The following is a 22,213-nucleotide window of genomic DNA, read 5'->3' on the forward strand; positions in this document are numbered from 1 at the left end:
GACACAGATAGGTCTTATGGCGACGATGGGACAGGAAAGGCCTAGGAATGGGAAGGAAGCGGCCGTGCCTTAATTAAGGTACAGCCCCAGCATTTGCCTGGTGTGAAAATGGGAAACAAGGGAAAACCATCTTCAGGGCTGCCGACAATGGGGTTTGAACCCATTATCTCCTGGATGTGAGCTCACAGATGCGCGCACCTAACCGCACGGCCAACTCGCCCGGAAATAGTATTATTATTATTATTATTATTATTATTATTATTATTATTATTATTATTATTATTATACTCTCTCTCTCTCTCTCTCTCTCTCAATTTCTGTCTCTCTTCTGCTGCTGCTGCTTCAGGTACGGCTTCGTATCATTTTTCTAAGTTTTTCTCTTTCTTAAACATGCGTTTTGTCTACGGAAGCGCCACCATATTTTCTTTTAACTTTTGTTCCTTTCTACTGTATCTCTCTGGTGGAAAACCTTTCTTTATGCATAACTGCACAATCTTGAGAATGGGAGACTAAAGATAACAGGTTCTGTACACTGTATATCTTCCCCAAGAGTTCTTAGACCGGGTTCTCCCAGTCTTACATAAACACGAACTCGAAGATGTATATTCCCAGGATGGAGGCTCCGGGTTACGAGCGCGGACCTGAGGGCGGGGCAGCTGTAACAGGTTCTGGGCCGGGCGGGCTATAAAGCCACGGCTCACGGCTCGAGTTTAACGAACCATCTCTGCTGCCAGCTTTCAACAAAACAATACAAATAAATAGCACTAGGCGTTAGCTCTCACCATCAGCTACTGAACATAAGTTTCAGTTTTTATATCGGCAAACTTTTTCACGCTGCTGTATTTATTTACAACATGGTTGTAAAGTATACTGTAATTATTTGTGTCCGAAGTTCGTTTTTGATCAGCAGTACACGACAATCTGATCTATGTTTCATTCAAGTTACTGTTTAACTAAGCAACTGACAAACATGAGACTGGGTGTTGTAGCTTTGTGCTGCCGCTAGTGCCAGGGCTTTTTCATACAATTCATGTATTTGATTACATTGTCGAGAGATGAGAGCCAAATGCAGTTCAACTTCACACATGAGCAGGAAGGAATTGGGATCTCGATTTTTGTTGTTGTGGTGGAGAATAGTGTTATGTGTGGTGTGTGAGTTGCAGGGATGTTGGGGACAGTACAAACACCTAGCCCCCGGGAATGAAGGTTAAAATCCCCCGACCCGGCCGGGAATAGAACCCGGAACCTCTGAAGCGAAGGCCAGTACGCTGACCATTCAGCCAACGAGTCGGACAAGAGAAGTACTTGTACCGGGCGAGTTGGACGTGCGGGTTGAGCTTGCATCCGGGAGGTATTTCTCATTTTCACACCAGGCAAAGGCTACGGCCGCTTCCTTCCCACTCCTATGGCCTTTCCTATCCCATCGTCGCCGCAAGACAATGCTTAGGTGAGAGTTTGAGGATTAACAAAAATAAAATGCGCGTTACCATAACCAATCGGCATGGCATATCACCATCAACGCTACAAATGGTACCACACCCTGAAACAGTACTAAATGTAATAGTTTTTAAGAATTTTAGATTTTATTATGTTCTTGTCGAAATCTACCGCCATTGTTGCCACTAAATGGGTAGCACAGGGCTTTTGAATCCCAACTGAAAAGAATGGCTGTGTTTGCATTAAAGCCTTCTGCCTTCTGCCTTCTGCAGAATATTAGATCAATCCAAGAGAACTGCCACTTCTTTGAGCGTCGAGATGTGACTAAACGGAGCAGAGCCACGCCCTGGAAGACGCCGTGTGAGATCAGGAGTATAAACAGCCACCCACGTGCAGCAAGTTATTAAGTCTGCTTGACGATAGAACTAAGGAGCTGCAGCGTTTGGATGTCAACAACGTCCATCCGAAGTCCTTACCTAAGTAACCGGCATTGCTGCCAACTTGAATAGTTACTTATGAAAATTACCAGTCATTACCAAAATCAACAGCATCTTACCGAGCGAGTTGGCCGTGCGGTTAGAGTAGCGCAGCTGTGAGCTTGCATCCGGGTTGATAGTGGGTTAGAACCCCACTGTCGGCAGCGGGGTTCCGTGGTTCCCATTTTCAAACCAGGCAAATGCTGGGGGGTTGTACCTTAAATAAGGCTACAGCCACTTCCTTCCCACTCCTAGGCCTTTCCTATCCCATCGTCACCATAAGACCTATCTGTGTCTGTGCGACGTAAAACAAACAGTAAAAAAAATAAACAACATCTCAATGCAAGAAGCAATAATGGATATACACTTCTTGAGCACATTATTCATTAAACGTGAAGTGTAATTCCAGAGTTCGTATACGTCACTATTCCATTTACGTAATAATATACTGTGACAATGAGGGCCGAATGCGGGGCGATCGGCAATAATGCCGGCGAGTAACAATAATGCCAGCGAGTAACGATAATACAGGTCGCCAGCGAGTAACTATATTGCCGGTGAATAACAATAACGCCAGCGAGTAACGATAATACAGGTGAATAGCAATAATGCCAGCGAGTAACTATAATGCCGGTGAATAACAATAACACCAGCGAGTAACGACAATGCCGGTGAATAACAATAACACCAGCGAGTAACGATAATGCGGGTGAACAATAATAACACCAGCGAGTAACGATAATGCGGGTCAACAATAACACCAGCGAGTAACGACAATGCCGGTGAACAACAATAACGCCAGCGAGTAACTATAATGCCAGTGCATAACAATAACGCCAGCGAGTAACAATAATGCCAGCGAGTAACTATAGTGCCGGTGAATAACAATAACGCCAGCGAGTAACGATAATGCCGGTGAATAACAATAATGCCAGCGAGTAACAATAATGCCGGTGAATAACAATAACACCAGCGAGTAACGACAATGCCGGTGAATAACAATAACACCAGCGAGTAACGATAATGCGGGTGAACAATAATAACACCAGCGAGTAACGATAATGCGGGTCAACAATAACACCAGCGAGTAACAAATGCCGGTGAATACCAATAACGCCAGCGAGTAACGATAATGCCAGTGAATAACAATAACGCCAGCGAGTAACAATAATGCCAGCGAGTAACGATAATGCAGGTGAATAACAATAACGCCAGCGAGTAACTATAATGCCGGTGAATAACAATAACGCCAGCGAGTAACGATAATACAGGTAAATAACATTAACGCCAGCGAGTAACTATAATGCCAGTGAATAACAATAACGCCAGCGAGTAACTATAATGCCAGCGAGTAACTATAGTGCCGGTGAATAACAATAACGCCAGCGAGTAACTATAATGCCAGTGAATAACAATATCGCCAGCGAGTAACAATAATGCCAGTGAATAACAATATCGCCAGCGAGTAACAATAATGCCGGTGAATAACAATAACAGCAGCGAGTAACGACAATGCAGGTGAATAACAAGAACGCCAGCGAGTAACAATAATGCCAGCGAGTAACTATAATGCCGGTGAACAATAATAACACCAGCGAGTAACAATAATACAGGTGAATAACAATAATGCCAGCGAGTAACAATAATGCCAGCGAGTAACTATAATGCCGGTGAACAATAATAACACCAGCGAGTAACAATAATACAGGTGAATAACAATAACACCAGCGAGTAACAATAATGCCAGCGAGTAACAATAATGGTAGCGAGTAACGATAATGCAAGTGAATAACAATAATGCCAGCGAGTAACAATAATGCCGGTGAATAACAATAACACCAGCGAGTAACGACAATGCAGGTGAATAACAATAACGCCAGCGAGTAACAATAGTGCCAGCGAGTAACTATAATGCCGGTGAACAATAATAACACCAGCGAGTAACAATAATACAGGTGAATAACAATAATGCCAGCGAGTAACTATAATGCTGGTGAATAACAATAACGCCAGCGAGTAACGATAATGCCAGTGAATAACAATAATGCCAGCGAGTAACTATAATGCCGGTGAATAACAATAACGCCAGCGAGTAACTATAATGGCAGCGAGTAACGATAATGCAGGTGAATAACAATAATGCCAGCGAGTAACTATAATGCCGGTGAATAACAATAACGCCAGCGAGTAACGATAATACAGGTAAATAACAATACCGCCAGCAAGTAACTATAATGCCGGTGAATAACAATAACGCCAGCGAGTAACAATAATGCCAGTGGATAACAATAACGCCAGCGAGTAACTATAATGCCGGTGAATAACAATAACGCCAGCGAGTAACTATAATGCCAGTGGATAACAATAACGCCAGTGAGTAACAATAATGCCGGTGAATAACAATAATGCCAGCGAGTAACAACAATGCAGGTAAATAACAATAACACCAGCGAGTAATGACAATGCCGGTGAATGACAATAACGCCAGCGAGTAACAACAATGCAGGTAAATAACAATAACACCAGCGAGTAACAACAATGCAGGTGAATAACAATAACGCCAGCGAGTAACGACAATGCCGGTGAACAATAATAACACCAGCGAGTAACAATAATACAGGTGAATAACAATAATGCCAGCGAGTAACAAATAATGCCGGTGAATAACAATATAGCCAGCGAGGAACAATAATGCCGGTGAGTAACAATATAGCCAGCGAGTAACAATAATGCCGGTGAATAACAATATAGCCAGCGAGTAACAATAATGCCGGCGCAGCGGAGACAATGTGAACGCGGCCAACAGCAAACAAAATATTAGCTCTGGGGAAGTGTTGAGGCTCGCGATCAGGAAGCTTCTGAAAGAAGCTTCAAGTTTATTTAACAATGGCCTAGGCGCCCAGAATGATCGGGAAGTGGAAACTGTTAGGATCTTCTGCGGGCCTATACAAGTAGCAAACCGGGTGGGACTGAGTCAGTCTCGAGTGAGTGAGTGAGTGAGTGAGTCTTGAGCAAGTTAGTGGCGAGTGAACTCAAGCAGTTTCGAGATGGTCGCGAGTCCTTGATGAGGAATGAGTTCGTCAGATGGCTACATGGAGCTCAGTGCAGCTTGTAAATCGTGAAATGAGCTGTTCTAGAACGACACTGCGCTGTGGAGGGCGTGCTGGAGAACAGGAGTTCGACGCGTCAAAAGGCTGTGAGTTTGGGTGTGTGTGAGAGTAAAAACCGTGTCGAAAGGAAAACTCAAATGACTTGTAAATAACTCTAAACACTACTTTAATAAACGTAGTGGGTAGTAATTTTAGCTGTAATGGCCCTGATAACCCGCTACAATACTAGCAGTCTTAATATCTGAACGGTTAACAGTACAGTGTCCTGCTCCTTAGCTGAGTGGTCAGCATAGTAGTTTTCGGGTCCGAGGGCTCCGAGTTCAATCCCGGTGAGTCGGAGATTTTAACTTTGAATGGTTAATTCTCTTGGCGCGGGGACTGCAGGAAATACTCAAAACGGGTTCATTATATTATTAATAATTAATATTGTGATGTTATGTTATTGATAATAATTTAATTATTTGACCTATTGTTTAACTATAGATTCTAAAAGTTTTATTCTTGCTTAGTTGTTTACTTTTTATATGTTTTACTTGTGAATTTTTGTGAATATGGATTTATTGTATGCTTAAATAGTAAGATATATTTGCAGTATTTAATATTATTTATCAAGGTAACTTGGAATTAGTAATATAATATGTAGCCGGCTAAAGTCGTGCCAGCCGCCGCGCTAAACCCTTTAACCTTTTATGTTTGAGATAATTTAGTAAATTAGTCATTAAGCTTATGAAAGCATATGTTTTGGAATCATAAGACAGAAGTTCAATTCTTCTATTAACTTTACTAAACACAATACATTAAATAAGTAAAGAAAACATAAAAACCTTCAACCCCCCAAAGAAACCATGTTTGTGCTGTCCCCAACATCTCTGCAACTCATACATTACACTATCCTTTACCATATTGGGAGACTGGAGCCCAAAACGTTTAAATGTAAAAATGAAACAGTATATTTCCGCGCTGAAAATTGTGTTTCTGTATAGGTTATGAATATTTCTTTTATATTTATGCACTTTTATTATGATCATTTACAACAATTAGTTTTACAATTAGCTTTAGGTCGCACCGACACAGATACTGTATGGTGACGATGGGATAGGAAACAGCTAGAGTGGGAAGGAAGTGGCCGTAGTGTGAAAATGGGAAATATCTTCAGAGATGCCGAGGGTGGGGTTCGAACCCACTATCTCCCCAATGCAAGCTGACAGCTATATGAACTCCAAACGCACAGCCACTAACGCGATTATCATCATTTACGTAACAATGTAGTTAACGCTAGATGGCCAGAGTAAAAAAAACTTGGGTTGCAGATTGTGTCTAGATAATTTCGCGAGCAACGCTGTTGCGATACAATCTGAAAGTCTCGTCATATTAGCTGAGATAATATCTTCAATTCATTTGCGAAATATTTCTATCTGGAACAGTAAAAAAAGTATCTTCTAATTTTTAGGCGTTTATGATAAAGTAATCGCCAACAATGAAATCAAGGCCATCTTCATTTCAAAATACTTGGCCTAAGTTAATTAATTATTTCATAGCAGTCCAATTCGTCACGTCCCACATTGAGAGTTAAACTATTTAATTAGACACTCTCATTTATTTTAATACTACTTTAAGACAAGGTGCTGAGTCGAAAATAATCGCTTTACCCAGCACAGCACGGTCTCTGATTCATTACCGCCTACCTTGTGGTGACTGAAAAGCTTTGTGAACATATGTTTTGAATGTCGCTCATTTTTACCCGGCTGCTTCTTGATAAACAGTACTGCCAACTTATTAATATAGCCATGAAGGCCCTTGGAGGGGTGGAAGGTAAAGGCTTCCACTATCCGTAACCTCGGCACTTGATGGGGGTAGAGTAGTTAGCTCTACGCCTGGCCGCCTTTGCCCCCAGGAATTGACCTGATACTCATTTTTTGTGTAGGCTGAGTGAACCTCGGAGCCATGTGCACCCCCGGCAGTGGAAATATCGTTTCTTAAATTTTACGACTTCCTGAAGGGGATTCGAACCCACGTCCTTCCGGGCTAGCCGAGCACGCCTTTACCGCCTCTGCCAGGCAGCCCCTCTACTAATATAGAGTCTCAGGTATAAATCCACAACACAGAGTTTTTAGTGTTTCATTTATAAATTAGTGGTAATCTGAGTTTTATTGGCCGGCTCCATGGTGGTCCAAGGGCTACGGGTTCGATCCAAGGCGGGTCGCTGATTTTAACATTCATTGGTTAATTCCGATGCTTCAGGGCTGGATGTGAGTGCCGTCTTCATCATCAGAATTCATCATACGTAGGTACCGAGCGAGTTGGCCGTGCGGTTAGAGGCGCGCAGTTGTGAGCTTGCGTTCGGGAGATAGTAGGTTCGAATCCCACTGTCAGCAGCCCTGAAGATGGTTTTCTGTAGTTTCCCATTCGCACACCAGGCAAAGACCTTAATTAAGGGCACTGCTTCTTTCTTCCTACTCCTAGGCCTTTCCTATTCCATCGTCGTCATAAAACCTATCTGTGTCGGTGCGACGTAAAGCAACTTGTTAAAACAAATCATAAGTAGGACCGCATTCTGACTGACGTCCAGGTCGCTATCAGGCGTCAACTCGAAAGACCTGCACCAGGCCTCTCCGCAGGCCACACGCCATTATTATTATTATTATTATTATTATTATTATTATTATTATTATTATTATTAGGGTTTTGTTTTATTTAAGGTCTCCTACTGTGGGCCAGGTGTTTTTATAGGGATGTATTCCATCACCGGCTGTATTTAACACGTAAGGGGAAATATCATCAAGGCAAGTTTGGTTGGTTGGTTGGAGTGACGGTGTAAACGTTGGCGGACGACGAATCAGCAACCTAAGATTCGTAGATGATATCATACCCTGGAGGTTATCAAAAAAACAGAAATGAAAGAACTCGAAGACAGAAATGAAAATGAAGAATGGTTTGATTGTGTACAAATATAATTTCCATGAGCAAAGTTATTGTCTGGATACTGGAGAAAAAGAAAAATGTTGAGTGGGTAAGACAAACGTGTGCCCCTCTATCCCAAAATTAAATGTAAATTAAAATAATGTGTTCCATCTCGGAAACTATTCGGAACAGGCCATATGTCCATATAAAGTTTTTGCTTCAAATGATCGTTCCTATCATATCCCTGGATATTGATCATTCCTCCTGAGACACCCTGTATATTGTAGTTCGCCTCTGTGTTGAAGTGGTTAGCGTGATTATCTACCACCCCCGAAGGTCCTGGTTCGATTCCCGGCTCTGCCACGAAATTTTAAAAGTGTTACGAGGACTGGAACGGTGTCCACTCAGTCACGGGAGGTCAATTGAATAGAGGGGGGTTTGGTTCACACCTCGGCCATCCTCCAAGTGGTTTTCCGCGGTTTCCCACTTCTCCTCTAGGCAAATGCCGAGGTGGTACCTAACATAAGGCCACGGCCACTTCTTTCCCTCTTCCTTGTCTATCCCTTCCAATCTCCCTATTCCTCCATAAGGCCTCTGCTCAGTATAGCAGGTGAGGCTGGTTCTCCTTCCCAGTTGTATCCTCGATCAAATGTTTCACACTCCAAGCCACTGCCCTGGAGGTGGCAGAGGGTGGATCCTCGCTGTGCCCGGGAGAAGAACCAACCCTGGAATTTAAACGGATAATGAAATAATACATATTTAGTACAGAATTTTAATATCAGTCTTGCAAAAACTACACTAAATACTCTGGTTACAGAGAGAAGGTAACACATTAATGGTTGTTGCTAGTAGTGTTTCTAAGTTCATTATTTTGTGTGCATCACTCCCCCCCACTGCTCACTATTTCATACATTCTCTGGGCTGAGTGGCTCAGACGGTTGACGCTCTGGCCTTCAGACTCCAACTTGGCAGCTTCGATCAAGACTCAGTCCGGTGGTATTCGAAGGTTCTCAAATACCTCAGCCTCGTGTCGGTAGATTTACTTGCACGTAAAACAACTCATGCGGGACAAAATTCTGGCACCTCGGCATCTCCGAAAACCGTCCAAAATAGTTAGTGGGACATTATTATTATTAATCGATTTTGGCCAACTGTGGACTACGTAAATAACTCCTCATGATTTCAGTTTTCTTTGACGCCTTCTGCTTGTAGTAGTAGTAGTAGTAGTAGTAGTAGTAGTGGTAGTAGTGGTAGTGGTAGTGGTAGTGGTAGTAGTAGTAGTAGTAGTAGTAGTAGTAGTAGTAGTAGTAGTAGTAGTAGTAGTAGTAGTAGTAGTAGTAGTAGTAGTAGTATTTCATACATTCAAAGATCAGGTGTTTAAAATCTGCAATGCATGAAGGGTCGTATTCGCACTTTGGTGAGACCAACACGCTAATTGTGTGGAAGTTTGTAAGGAGATGACTGAATAAAGTGTTGAAAGCGCTGAGAGACGTTAGTGCATGTTGTAGCTCGATGGCAGCTGGAGTCAGTGTTTGTATTATGGTGTGGTATCGACTTCGATAGTGGGTGGTAGACTTACAAAACTGAAAGTAATTTATATCGCTGAGGATCTGTGGACTAGCTGCGGGAACTGATTTCTTCATGCCTTAATTGGCTGGTCCTTGTACTGCAGAGTTTCTCTGAAATAAAAAGCGTGCTAAATGAGAGAACAAATGAGCTGAAAGTCGATCTCCTGTGACTTAATGGACGTACCATTACCGGTGAAACAGCTACCGGTCTCCTTACGCAGTGGAGGAGAGTGCCGAGATTTGGAAGTTAATAGGCGTGGGCGGCAGCATCTGCTGCCTTCTATGGCTCTGGTGACGTACGACCACAGGCTACAGCGCGTTAATGGATCTCAAAACCTGAATTGAGCAATAAGGGAGACTAATTTATAACACACAATTGGATGGTCTTATGCTAAACTGAATCAAGCGGTATAAAACGAGAACGGAGTTAATGGCAGCGACCGAAAGCTTAAAGCATGTTCCTTATGCTAGAGAGAAGCAGGTGATGTCTGAGGAGCAAACAACCAAAGCATACAGTACAATGTCCACCTCTGAACAAAAGTTAGTTTCATGCAGTTTCAGGGAGTATTTTTCAAGCTCTACATGTTCTCGCATTCAGATATTACCTATTTGTGTATTGTAATATAATAACAGAGGCTGCCTGGCCGCGTGCTCGGTTCGCCCGGAAGGACGTGGGTTCGAATCCCCGTCTGGAAGTTGTAAAATTTAAGAAACGAGATTTCCACTTCCGGAGGTGCATATGGCCCTGAGGTTCACTCAGCCTACACCAAAAATGAGTACCAGGTTAATTCCTGGGGGCAAAGGCGGCCAGCCGTAGAGCCAACCACTCTACTCCATCACGTGTCGAGGTTACGAATGATGGAAACCCTTACCTTCCACCCCTCCAAGGGCCTTCATGGCCTGTTCGAAGATGAGACTTTGCTTTGCTTATTGTTCACGCGGGTGACATATGTTCATTTTACTTTCCTTTCATAAAATGCTTAAACTATAATAAATATAATAATTCTAGACAATCATATTCTGCCTATAACAAATGTTTGTACTGAGATCGTTTTTGTAAAGTAATTTTAGTCTTCGTTGAATTCCTTCAGGCAGATATTGATTTTATGCTGTTCTAAGTAGGTACTGTAAATTTGAAACTGTCTAATTTTGTTATCATTTTCAAGTATTGAAATTCATCTAATGATGATAAAAATACAGTAAACTCATCGAAACATATTATGTCCTATAAAAAAGATTAAAACGTATATTGTCCAAAATGTAAATTAACTTTCTAACATCCCCAAGTATTGATCTCTCGTAGCATGACATCTAATTCATTATCCCAATAAGAAAATAACTGTGAAGACTGCATTATATTTATTGAATACTTTACAAGCTCTGAGTTTTTCGCTTCTCCTGAAAAAATTGTATTAATGGACATTACACGTTTCGATTGATTGCTCCTCATTAATTTGTGCTATAACTTCCGTTAAAGAGATGTTTTCAAAGTTTGTTATAGACCTATCATGCTTCGCATTCCAACTACTCTATTCCAAACGAGCGATTTGGTCATAAGGTTAGGGGCACGCAGCTGTGAGATTACAGAAGGGAGATAGTGGGTTCGAACCCCACTGTCGGTAGTCCTGAAAATGATTTTCCGTGGTTTCCCAATTTCACACCAGACAATTGCTGAGACTGTATCGTATTTAAGGCCACGGCCGCTTCCTCCCCACTCCTAACCCCGTCATATCACACCGTTGCCATGAGACCTGTCTGTGTCGGTGCAACGTAAATCAGGTTTAAAGAAAAACAACACCTCTATTCCCACTTAACGCTGAGGTTACTGATAGTGCAAAACTGTACCTTCCACTCCTCCAGGGGCTTCCATTGACTGGGAGATCGCTGTCCTACATATGTGAGATAGGTTTTTTTTTTATTTGCTTTACGTCGCACCGACACAGACAGGTCTTATGGCGACGATGGGACAGGAAGCGACCGAGGCCTTAATTAAGGTACAGCCCCAGCATTTGCCTGGTGTAAAAATGGGGAAACCACGGAAAACCATCTTCAGGGCTGCCTACAGTGGGGTTCGAACCCACGAGTGAGATTGTTCAGTTGTGTGTTCGATCACATCTAGCCCCAAGAATTAACCCTCTTCGGTTTTAGGCTGAGTAAACAGTTTTCGACAGCTGCCCAGAGATTTGCTTCTCCAACGCTCATTCCGAATAAATCACATATTTTAACACAGGTACCGTCCAGCTCAGTGGCTGAATGGTGGTGATTATTCAGTCAGGGACCTTCAGCTAAGAGGACCCCGGGTTCGATTCTCAGCCGGACCGGGGATTTTAACCGCATCTGGTTAATTCCTCGAGTACGGGGGGCTAAGTTTTGTGTTTGGCTTAATGTACATACAAGACATCACACTACCAGGAACACGCAATAGTGAAAACAACTTTCCACATGGGGTTGGCGTCAAGAGAGAGATATCCGTCCGTAAACATGGGGTAAATCCATACAAAGTGCCGACCCCAGATAGTTAGTAAACGACCAGGAAGAAGAAAATACTGCTGGCAATGGACAAGCAACGTGTTATGACTGTTGATAGGGCAACTAGGGGAATGGAAATGAGAGGAGAAAAAGTAAGAAGAGAAAACTAGAGGAGGAGTTCGCAATAGAGGAAAACCCATTTACCTTCAGCTAAGAGGACCCCGGGTTCGATTCTCAGCCGGACCGGGGATTTTAACCGCATCTGGTTAATTCCTCGAGTACGGGGGGCTGAGTTTTGTGTTTGGCTTAATGTACATACAAGACATCACACTACCAGGAACACGCAATAGTGAAAACAACTTTCCACATGGGGTTGGCGTCAAGAGAGAGATATCCGTCCGTAAACATGGGGTAAATCCATACAAAGTGCCGACCCCAGATAGTTAGTAAACGACTAGGAAGAAGAAAATACTGCTGGCAATGGACAAGCAACGTGTTATGACTGTTGATAGGGCAACTAGGGGAATGGAAATGAGAGGAGAAAAAGTAAGAAGAGAAAACTAGAGGAGGAGTTCGCAATAGAGGAAAACCCATCATATGTAGTTGGAGTTTACAAAATGGTAAGATTCTCTAAAACTTACTTTTTGTTGTAGGCTATACTTATTCTCATGATGTACTCGATGGATTTGTTTAAAAATTTTAGGATTTGTTTACAACGTCTTCTGCTCGGCCATATTTGAGAAAATTATTATTATTGAACTTACATAACAAAAAGTATCAGGAAAATATGCATTATCCAACAAAAAAAAATTAAAAAACGAAGAAACATATATTAGAGATAAATATTTTATTTTCGCCCGTCTGGAATTTCAGGTGACCACAAGGATCTAGAATACCAAATTATGAGTTACATAAGGTTGCTATTTCAAAGAAGATAACTTTAAAGTTCCAGTTATTTCTGAGTCCAAACGTAATTGATAAGCTAATAGTTAGAAGTACAGATAATGATGGAGGACACTTAAAGAATCCTTTTTGAATCTAGTAGGCCTACCATGCTACTGAGGACTTTAACAAGGAGAGTGGTGATTGTTGTGGTGGAGATTATTGTTTTAAGAGGAAGTACAACTAGGACATATTAGCACTAATCAGAGGGCAAAAATGGAATAGGCCCGACATTTCGAAAATGAAGGTATCGGTCAAAGAAAGTCGTGAAAATGAAAGACTCCCTAGGCCTCGAATACCGTCGGGATCGGAAAAGATCAGGAGTTGATCAAGCAAGGTCGGATAGGGTAGATGAAAGAGAGAACCTTACACAAATAAGTAGAAGCAATAACAGGACTCAGCTAAGGGCGCCGTGATCGCCAACTCATGCTCCCAATTTAAGATCCCATGGGGCATTAACAAGGAGACGTATTTGAATTAAGACTGCCATACACCTGTAACTTTTAAAAATATCATTCCCCAACTGTCAGTACTTTCCTGGCAAAATATTTCAATAATAACCGGCATCATCAGAATAGGTAATTCAACAAAACTTTTGTTGTCTTCCCCATTCCAAAATTTGCTGCGGTGTATATACCCAGTTGAATAACTCCTTATCTAAATTAGTATCTCATTTCCAGCCTGTATTAAATATAAGCCCGAAGAGCACGGCTTGCCGTGTCGGCATGAACACAGGCCTGTAAAGAAAGGATTTCTAACCACAGTGAGTTCCAGCAGGTGTACGGCGGCATCCAGCCCTGTAATTTTTGAAGCATTGTACCTCTACTTGCTTTTGTGTGTTTTATTCCAACCGAAACTGCGTACACATTGGCGTGCAAAGTGGTTTAGTGTCGATGGCACACGGCTTGTAGAAAACTCCACACTTCAGTTCTTGTAGTTTCTTCGTTTATATAACTGTAAAAACAAATAGAAGCTTTAAAGACAAAGAACGATCTTGATAGTTAGTTAACCGTGCAACTCGTAAGAGATGAAGCTCTGGAAATAAATTAGCCGTGAAGAAGATAGGGTGAACTACAGAATATGTACTTCATTCATATATATATATATATTTTTTTTTTTTTTTTTTTGCTAGTTGTTTTACGTCGCGCCGACACAGGTAGGTCTTATGGCGACGATGGGACAGGGAAGGGCTGGGAGTGGGAAGGAAGCGGCCGTGGCCTTAATTAAGGTACAGCCCCAGCATTTGCCTGGTGTGAAAATGGGAAACCACGGAAAACCATTTTCAGGGCTGCCGACAGTGGGGTTCGAACCTACTATCTCCCGAATACTGGATACTGGCCAAGCGACTGCAGCTATCGAGCTCGGTCTTCATTCATATTGTACTTTCTCTTTTCAGGAGAGCTATTACACAGTAACTTTTTAGGTATGGCGAAGCTTTTCCATTCGTGCCCAGTCCAATCGACATTTGTTAACTGATTATAAAGAATTTGTTTGTTAGCCCAGTGTTAAAAATTAAACAGCGTGTTAAGTCAAAGCACTGTCGGAGGTTCCGCGTATAGGATAATTTCTCCATCGAAGTGAAAAAGGAATTTGTAGAAATGAGGATTGTGAAAGCATCAATTCTAGGCAGACTTGTGTTTCGCAATACCATTAGAAAATATTGACAGATTAAGGGGTCTATGAGGTATCGGTTTCCGAGCCTCATGACTCATGAGACATGTCTGGTCGTGACATCCCAGGGAAGGTTGGTAGCAATTCCTTACCAGGGGTGATGTCGCGGCCAGACAGATTTAGGATAGAATTAGTATAGATTTAATGTAGTTAAGTAGTTAGTTTAGTTAGATGTAGAGGTGGCGTGTTGCATGTAGAGCTGGCTATCCGCACATGTGCAAGATGCTACATAGTAGATTTAGAATTAGTTAAGTCGTAAGTAGTTAGAGCTTAGCTAATAAATAGTCTGTGAGCGTTTATTTTTGAATTGGATATTTGGAACATTGTAACTGGGCGAAAGCCTGTTATGTTCAATCAATCTTTAAAATAGTATTAGAAATTACGGGCGTTTTAGTGAAAAAAACAGAAAGCGTTTAACTTTCTGGACGGATGAAAGAAGGAAATAAACTTTTTTATTTGCTTTACGTCACACCGTCACAGATAGGTCTTACGGGGCGATGGGATAGGAAAGAGCTAGGAGTAGGAATGAAGCTGATAATGATGATTATGTTTGTTGTTTAAAGGGGCCTAACAGCTAGGTCATCGGATCCTAATGGTACGAGGTGCAACGAAATGAAACGATAATTAAAACTTCAAAATGTATCCATTGACTAGAATTTAAAACGAATGATAATGAAGTATGACCATGAATCCAATTCGACAGGTCTTATTTTCTGAGATGATGCTTCTTGTCCGAAGGGATCCAAAATCCAGGTCATCGGCCCCTTATAATGGTACTAATCACTGGTAAAGTAAAACCATGGTGTTCCCCATGTAGTGGTTCTAATCACAGATAACGTACACTCCTGGTGTTCCTCACATAGTGATACTAATCACAGGTAATGTACACTCCTGGTGTTCCTCACATAGTGATACTAACCACAGGTAATGTAGACCCATGGTGTTCCCCATATAATGGTACTACTCATAAGTAAGGCAGACCCATGGTGTTCCCCATATAATGATACTGCTCATAAGTAAGGCAGACCCATGGTGTTCCTCATATAGTGGTACTAATTGCAGGTAACGTCGACCCATGGTGCTCCTCACGTAATGGTACTAATCTTAAGTAATCTCACGGCTCAAAATTCATCATCCCTTGCTCGCCCCTTTTAGTCTCCTCTTACGACGGGCAGAGGATACCGTGGATGTATTCTTAGTCTCCGTCCCCCACCCACAAGGGATTGGAAATGAAGCGACAATGGCCTTAATTTAGGTACATCCCACCATTTGCGTGGTGCGAAAATGGGAAACCAGGGCTACCGACAGTGGGGTTCGAACCCACTATCTCCATAATGCAAGCTGACAGCTACATGACCCAAACCGCACAGCCAGTCGCTCAGTGAAAAACAAAACACAATGAAAGGATGTATAAATATTGGAGAGACAGAGCATAATCATAATTATTTTAGACATTTTATGCCATTATTATTATTATTATTATTATTATTATTATTATTATTATTATTATTATTATTATTATTATTATTATTATTATTATTATTATTATAAATTAGCCAAAACAATAATCATAATAATAATTTTTACAGTAATGATAGTTATAACTAAAGAGAAAGTAAATATTTCCCATACTGCTTTTAAAATGAGGAGACCGACGTTAAGAAGGCTCTGTAACTCGTCAGGTATGGAGTTCGAGACCCGCGCGGCACCTAGTGTGAAGGGGCGGGTGTTTGGTGACGTGAGCAGGGGGATACGGATGTTCGTGTTTGGAGAGCGGGTGCTTAGTTGGTAAGTTTCTGAGAGTTTGGTGAACCTGGATGCTACGTACGCATACTTAGTGTGCACACTCAGCATGAAGTTATCTTTTGATTTAAAGGTTTAGCCTAGACATTTGATCGCACTGAGAAAGAAATGAATGCATAGTTTTGTTGCTCTCTCTGGTTGCGTCTATTCTCTGTTTAATAATTTAACGAGAGTATAAAGTTCACGTTCATTTTCAGTTTTGCCTGTTTCTTTCCCATCTGTATATTTTCTCCCTGAGATTTTCTTCTTTATAGTCTTTCAGTAGATGTGTTACTTCCAAATCCTTATATTACACAAAATGCACCGGTTTCCCTCATTTTTATCAGACGCGATTAAATTCCCCGATCCGGTCGGGAATCAAACCCGTGACCCATTGCACCGAAGGCCACGATCCTGATCAATCAACCAAGAAGTCGGACCGTATTGTTTTTGTTTGTGTGACTGTTATTTTTGTTTCTGTAACTCTTAGAAGGTTTTTGGCAATGGCAGCTCGTGAAGTTTCGTATTGGGGAGGGGTTTAAATACAGACATGGATAATATACATCTAAAAAACTCACTCATATATGCACATGCAAGTATAAACAATAAAAGACAATATGCAAAAACACACGTAAGTTTACCCTATCATTAATTCTTATGTCAGATTCACCCTTCCTTCTTTAGCTGTAGCAAATCGCTCCAGCATAGCCTGAACATTTTTACCTCTCAGTTGATATTGTACTTCTCAGGAATATATTTATTCTATCTAATGTAATTGGTATAATTGTAGTATTATTTTCAACTTTAGCACATTCGGAAATCCCTACAACTCAATGAACTGTGTAGCACTTTTTTTTTCTTTTTTTTTTTCATGGAATTAACTGCTATCGTTCTCGGTCACTGTTTGCTTGTGACCGGGGCTCTCATTGCAGCAGCTCTCTTTGCCATGCACTTTAATCTCAGCGGTCACATGTGGGCTGTGACCGACAGCTGACATATACGATTTTACACTCTATCCTGAAGCCAGATTTCGCAGTTTAGAAGTAATAGTCACCTTCCCCATGAGCTTAAAACCTATAACCTCCTGTGTATAATGAACTTAGAAGTAAAAATTGGAAGATTTATGTTTATTGGGAGGGCACGTGATCCTGTGACCTTATGCGCCTGCCGCCACTGGCTTTCACAGCTCCAGCATTTTTCTCGGGTTCATATGTGGCACTAGTCCGCCTCTGTGGTGTAGTGCTTAGTATGATTAGCTGCCACCCCCCTCCCCCAGAGGACCGGGTTCGATTTCCGACTCTGTCACGAAATATGAAAAGTGGTACGAGAGCTGGAACGCGTCCCACTCAGCCTCGGGAGATCAGCTGCGTTGAGGGGAGTTCGATTCCCACCTCAGCCATCTTCGAAGTGGTTTTCCCACTTTTTCTCCAGACAAATGCCCGGATGGTACCTAACTTAAGGCCATGGGCGCGTCCTTCCCTCTTCCTTGTCTATCCCTTCCGATCTTCCCAGCACTCCACAAGGCCCCTGTTCAACATAGGAGGTGAGGCTGCCTGGGTGAGGTTCTGGTTTGTCCTCCCCAGTTGTATCCCCCGATCCAAAGTCTCACGCTCCAAGACACTGCCCTAGAGGCGTTAGAGGTGCATCCCTCGAAGAGTTTGAGGGAAAAACCAACCCTGGAGGGTAAATGGATTAAGAAAGAAAGAAAGAAAGAAAGAAAGAAAGAAAGAAAGAAAGAAATGGGGGGGAAAATGTAAAACCCATCTTCAGGGTTGCCAATGGTGGTGTTAACCACAGGCTCTCAGCTACGTGATCGAAACACGTAGCCAACTTGCTCTGTTGTCCACATTTTAGAATATTATTTCATTTCCATAGTATTTTAATTCTTACGCTGCGCATTTGATGTTGTCAGTATGTTACTGGTGTTGAAATGTGTTGTTACTAGAGTTCTATTTCTCTTGGCACAAATTAACATTTACTATTCATTAGCACTGATACTTTGTCGTTGTTATGCGCAACCTGATGTGTTGTGATGCAATAATTGTCTGCATGGATTTTTTCGAAGCAAATGAAGAATCAAGCAGCTCTTTCCTTTGTTCTCTTTTTTCCTACGCATAAAGTTAGTAAAATCGAAAGTGGAATGACAAGTGTGCTGTAAGACACATGTGTGTATGTGTGTGTGAACTTGACCTACTCTCTCCTGTTCCGCACACTTCATAATCTTCTGGACAATGTCAGAATAATGTGGGTAGAACTATAATCTCGTAGCTGGGAATGACCATTAACATAATCATTTATGCCGGGCTTAGTAGCTCCGACTTTTGAGGCGCTGGTCTTCCGACCCCAACGTATCAGGTTCGATCCTCGCTTAGTCCGGTGGTATTTGAAGGTGCTCAAATACGTCAGCCTCTTGTTGGTAGATTTACTGGCAAGTAAAAGAACTCTTGCGGGACAAAATTCCGGCACTAAAGCATCTCCAGAAACCGTCAAAATTAGTTAGTGGGACGTAAAAAGAACGGTCCGCCTCTGTGGTGTAGTGGTTAGTGTGTGATTAGCTGCCACCCCCGAAGGCCCGGGTTCGATTCTCGGTTCTGGCACGAAATTTCTAAAGTAGTACGAGTGTTGGAACGGGGTCCACTCAGCCTCGGAAAGTCGACTGAGTAGAGGGGGTTCGATTTCCACCTCAGCCATCCCTCAAGTGATTTTACTCTGTTTCCCACTTCTCCTCCAGGCGAATGCCGGGATGGTACCTAACTTAAGGCCACGACTGCTTCCTTCCCTCTTCATTGCCTATCCCTTCCAATCTTCCCATCCTCCACAAGGCCCCTGTTCAGGATAGCAGGTGAGACTGCTTGGAAGAGGTACTGGTCCTCTTCCCCAGTTGTATCCTCCGACTCAGAGTCTGAAGCTCCAGGACACTGCCCTCGAGGCGGCAGAGGGGATCTTTCGCTGAGTCCGAGGGAAAAACCAACCCTGGATGATTTGTTTAAGGGTTATTCTGCCCGAAGGCAGGTCCGAACCTCCGCAGAGGTGTTCCTGAGCCGGAGTTTACGTGCGGTAGGGTGGCCAGTTCCTTTCCGCTCCTCCATTCCCTTACCCCCCACCAACAGCGCGTGGCAACCCATCCAACTCCCTGAATGATAAGTGGATTAAATAAATAAATACTCGTAATATTTTGATTCGTTATGGCTGTCGAATTTGTGTGACTGTTATTTTCATGCCATGACAAAAAACGAGACTCACAAAGGAACTGTTTTCGTTTGGATCAGGCCGGTTGCAATGAAACTCGGAAGAATGATCGATTAAAACACCATACATCTAATGGTAAAAGTCATACAGCCGTAAAATAATGTTTACATAAAATGAGAATTTGTTGCTGAAATTTTAAATGGAACATGGTTGTATCGAAGGCATCAATTGCAATAAAACATCGTAAGGTGATCAATTAATGTATCAGAACATCGGTACATGTTTGCTGTTGTTACATAGCCGTAATCAATCAATCAATCAATCAATCAATCAATCAATCAATCAATCAATCAATCAATCACCATGAATATGCATTTAGGGCAGCAACCCAGGTTGCAGATTCATTATCTGTTGTTTACCTGGGGTTCTCTTAAATAATTTCGAAGAATTTGGGAATTTATCGAACACCTCCCTCGGTAAATTATTCCAATCCTTAACTCTTCTTCCCAGAATCGAACATTTGCCCAATGTGACCTCTTGAATTCCAACTATATATTCATATTGCGATCGTTCTCTTTTTTTATTATTTGTTTTTAAATGGCACCGACACAGATAGGTCTTATGGCGACGATGGGACAGGAAAGGGCTAGGAATGTGAAGTAAGAGGCCGTGGCCTAATTAAGGTACAGTACCAGAATTGGCCTGGTGTTAAAATAGGAAACCATGCAGAACCATCTTCAGGGCTGCCTACAGTGGAGTTCGAACCCACTATCTCCCGAATGCAAGCTCACAGATACGCGACCCTAATCTTACGGCCAACTTGTTCGATCTTTTCTACTCTCTTGATATTTCTGCCTGTTACTGTAGTGCAGGTATTGTAACCACAAAATAATATAATCACCTTGAGCGAATCAAAATGTTCACTAGGTCTTATTCATCGAGATTCAAACACTGATGGTTATTGAAATTCCAAACAAATGGCCATATTTCTTATCCCCTAGAAATACTTTATATACGTATTCATCGACGTTAAATTCCAATTCCTTCGTCGTCGTAAGACAGTGCCCGCCTCTGTGGTGTAGTGGTGTAGATTAGCTGCCACCCCCGAAGGCCCGGGTTCGATTTCCGGCTCTGCCACGAAATTTGAAAAGCAGTACGAGGGCTGGAACGGGGTCCACTCAGACTCGGGAGGTCAACTGAGTAGAGGAGGGTTCGATTCCCTCCTCAGCCATCCTCGAAGTGGTTTTCCGTGGTTCCCTACTTCTCCTTCAGGCAAATGCCGGGATGGTACCTAACTTACGGCCACGGCCGCTTCCTTCCCTCTTCCTTGTCTATCCCTTAAAATCTTCCCATCCCCAACAGGGCTCCTGTTCAGCATAGCATGTGAGGCCACCTGGGCGAAGTACTGGTTTTTCTCCCCAGTTCTATCTCCCGACCTAAAGTCTCACGCTCCAGGACACTGCCCTTGAGGCGGTAGAGGTGGGACCCCTCGCTGAGTCCGAGGAAATAAAACAACCCTGGAGGGTAAACAGATTAAGAAGACTTACCTGTGTCGGTGCGACGTAAAACAAATTGGAAACAAAAAATTCAATTCTTGTAACGTAACAATAATAAAACGTGATGCCGAAACTCGGGATCGAACCAGGGACCTTTAGATCTTCAGTCTAACGCTCTCCCAACTGAGCTATTTCGGCTACAAGAGCAACGATCAGCAGAAAGAAACTGAAGGGAGTACTTTTGAATCCGTCAAACAACATCACGAAAGAGCAACGTACATTAAAGGGTTTTCTGTTTTCTGGAACTGATATTGTGTTTAGAAGAAGGCAAATGTATGAAGACGTTGTTATCGGAACATAAATGCATGAGAGGGTATTTGAGTGTAATTGCGCCATCTGCCCCAGCAGATAGGAAGTATGCCATATTTCTCATCTAATTGCTCTCATATATCTCCCATATATAGCTACATTTTCGTTCTCTAAGGCGCCAGACTCAAGGGTCAAGCCTTGTCTGATGAGTCAGATTATCTGAGTGTTCTGGTCCTCTTCTGAGGGCGTGGGTTCGAATCCCACTCTTGACACGTACTTTTAAACTTGACTCGCTTCTTTTACTGCCTTATAATAACTTCAACTTTAACTAATGAAATATAATTTTGAACTAACCATGTGGCAAGTGGATCCGAGTAGGGGCGGAGGGGTAAGGTGTACTTCTCCGATTCTATTATTGTCTGCAAATTGTCATTTCTAAGAGAAGTGAAAGAGGCAACATAACTCATGCCTCTTCAAGAATATCGTTCTCAGTTCTTCTCTTTACTGATGATAGATATCTTCATCGGGGATAATAACTGGTGATAAATGGGGGCACCAGTTCACTCAAGGGGTTCGTTATTATTTTCATAGAACTTTGCTACTACTACTACTACTACTACTACTACTACTACTACTACTACTATCTTAACCGTAATAGGTTAATTTCGCTAGCACTGGGGCTGGGTGTAGGCCTATGTGTCGTCTTCTACATCATTTCATCCTCATCACGACGCGCAGGTCGCCTACGGACGTCAAATCAAAAGACCTGCACCTGGCGAGCCGAACTTGCCCTCGGACACTCCCGGCACTAAAAGCCATACGCCATTTCATGTCATTTCATTACCGTGTCACATCTCCCTGGC

The 22,213-nt window shown here is 42.4% G+C and overlaps 1 protein-coding gene and 1 non-coding gene across 2 annotated transcripts in view; one reads left to right on the forward strand and one right to left on the reverse strand.

Annotated features, from left to right (window-relative positions):
- The window catches only part of B4, a 398,035-nt gene that overhangs the window by 205,792 nt on the left and 170,030 nt on the right, over nucleotides 1–22,213 (forward strand). The gene's annotated exons all lie outside the window — the stretch shown is intronic.
- Nucleotides 21,167–21,239, reverse strand: TRNAF-GAA (transfer RNA phenylalanine (anticodon GAA)). Its single transcript has one exon. It is a non-coding gene; the product is annotated as a tRNA-Phe (tRNA).

This window comes from Anabrus simplex, chromosome 3, assembly GCF_040414725.1.
Source record: "Anabrus simplex isolate iqAnaSimp1 chromosome 3, ASM4041472v1, whole genome shotgun sequence".
NCBI lineage: Eukaryota > Metazoa > Arthropoda > Insecta > Orthoptera > Tettigoniidae > Anabrus > Anabrus simplex.